This window comes from Myotis davidii, unplaced genomic scaffold, assembly GCF_000327345.1.
Source record: "Myotis davidii unplaced genomic scaffold, ASM32734v1 scaffold641, whole genome shotgun sequence".
Lineage (NCBI taxonomy): Eukaryota > Metazoa > Chordata > Mammalia > Chiroptera > Vespertilionidae > Myotis > Myotis davidii.
Genome location: NW_006293232.1, coordinates 2,411,411 through 2,413,729, shown reverse-complemented (window position 1 = coordinate 2,413,729; position 2,319 = coordinate 2,411,411). Strand labels below are relative to the sequence as shown.

Here is a 2,319-nt window from a genome sequence, read left to right as displayed (position 1 = left end):
GCTCCCGCCTGCACATGCCCTGACCAGGTCCTGGGCCAGGGAGGAGCCTGCAACTGAAGTTGATGCCCTTGACTGGAATCTGAGGCTCTATCCACTGAGCCAAACTGGCTAGGGCAACACATTCACTTTTAAATCCAAAGACCCAGACTAAAAATTCCAGCTCGATCACTTTCTACTTATGCAACTTAATATCTCCATCCACTCCTGTCCCTAATCATCTAGCTCGCCTTCTCAGGGACAAATGACATTAATTTGTCATTTATTTTTGCAAAATTACCTTATATTTGTACAAGCACATAAATACACCTTCTTCCTTCTTTCACAAATGACAGCACAATAGCGATTACTGCACCCTACCTTTATCATTTAACATATTTTCAAAATCATTCTGCACTGTCCATAAGGAGCTTCCTTGTGCTTTTTTGGCTGGACAGTACTCCACAGTATTGATTATAATGTGTTTATAAGTAGTTACCTACCAATGGACATTTAGACCATTTCCAGTCTTTTGTCTTATAAATAATGCTCAAGTCAGTAATTCTGTACAAAGCCATGCTTGTAAGAGGACAGGAAAATATCTAAAAGGGAATTACTGGTCAAAGAGTACGTGTGCCTTTTTAAATTTGATAACCACTGCCAATTTCCCTCCATAGAGGTTGTACAAATTTATACATAATACAAATAGAGGCCTGATGCACAAAATTTGTGCACAGGTCTCCCAGTGGAACTCCCCCAGGGACACTTTGCATATTAGCCTTCTATATATAGACTAGATGCCCAATGCATGAAATTCGTGCAAGGGGCTTGGCCCTCGCAGCCGCGGCGGCTGCCTCAGCTGCAGCTTCATCCAGAAGATCGTCCAGAAGGTCATCAGGCTGTCCAGTCTAATTAGCATATTACACTTTTATTATTATAGATGGAAATTCATAATAGACAGTTTCCCCTTATTCCACCAACATAATACTTTATCATCAAGCTTTCAAATCTATGCCAATGGTTCTAAATGTTAACTGCATGTTCGAGTTATCTAAGAAATCTTTTAAGAAATACCAATGCCCATGACACACTCAATGAGATGAATTGGCCTGACGTCTGGGCGTAAGTATTTTTTAAGATTCCTAAGTAGCTAAATGAGCACCAGGATTGTGAATCACTGTTCTATGCCAATCTAATAGGAGAGAAATATTTCAGTATACTTCATTTCGTATCTTTCTTTTTTTAAATACATTTTATTGATTTTTTACAGAGAGGGAGAGGGATAGAGAGTTAGAAACATCGATGAGAAACATCCATCAGCTGCCTTCTGCACACCTCCTACTAGGGATGTGCCTGCAACCAAGGTACATGCCCTTGACTGGAATTGAACCTGGGACCTTTCAGTCCGCAGGCCGACGCTCTATCCACTGAGCCAAACCGGGCAGGGCTTGTATCTTTCTTATGAATGAGCTTCACTTTATATCTTTCATATTCTTTTAACATGTTCAAATGCCACTTCATTTCCTTTTTTGTGAACTATGTCTATATTCTTTACCTTTTTTTGGTATTAACTAGTGGATTTTTTTTATTGACTTGAAAGAACTATTTATCTATTGGGGAAATTAGACCTTAATTTGGAATTAGTTGCAAATATTCTTCCTTGTTGAACTCACTCTTGACTTTGCTTCAGGCAGTTTTTGTCATGCAGAAATTTACTTTTACAAAGACAAAAGTACCAATCTTTTCTGTTAAGGCTCCTAGATTTCTGTCATAGTTAGAAAGCCCTTTCCACATTTAGATTTTCAAAACATGTGTAACAGCATCTCCTAGTACTTTTATTGAATAATCCCTATTTTTCATATGAGATACAAGATGCCATCTTCATCAAATACTAAATTCCTACATATATTGAAACTACTTCTGGAATTTACTATGTCAATAGGACATCGGAGGCAATCTGAAAGAACACCCAATGACTAAAGCTGGTACAATTTATTTGAACAACAAAATAGATTACAACAGTTTAAATTATAACCCAAAGGGGGAAAAATGAGTTCATACTAATAAACAATTGAATTAGCTCCTAATGACAGAGACAATTGAATAAACAAATAAATGGGAGACAAGGGACAAATCTTCCTTAATAAAGAATGACAATCAAAAAATGTAGAAAGAATGTGGAAAATAAAAAATCACTATTAGAACAGCACAGTTATAACTGCTATAGGAAAGAGCCACTAATGAATTCTAAAATTAGTGGACAAGCTTTAAGGAGAAACAGAATAGTTGCACAGCCTCTAAAAATCCCTCCCAAAATATTTTATTTACTAGTAACAGTGGTAA

General features: G+C 37.1%; 1 protein-coding gene across 2 annotated transcripts in view; it reads right to left on the bottom strand.

Moving 5' to 3' along the window:
• Positions 1-2,319, bottom strand: part of MRE11A (MRE11 homolog A, double strand break repair nuclease) — a 73,889-nt gene that overhangs the window by 62,167 nt on the left and 9,403 nt on the right. The window lies entirely within an intron of this gene.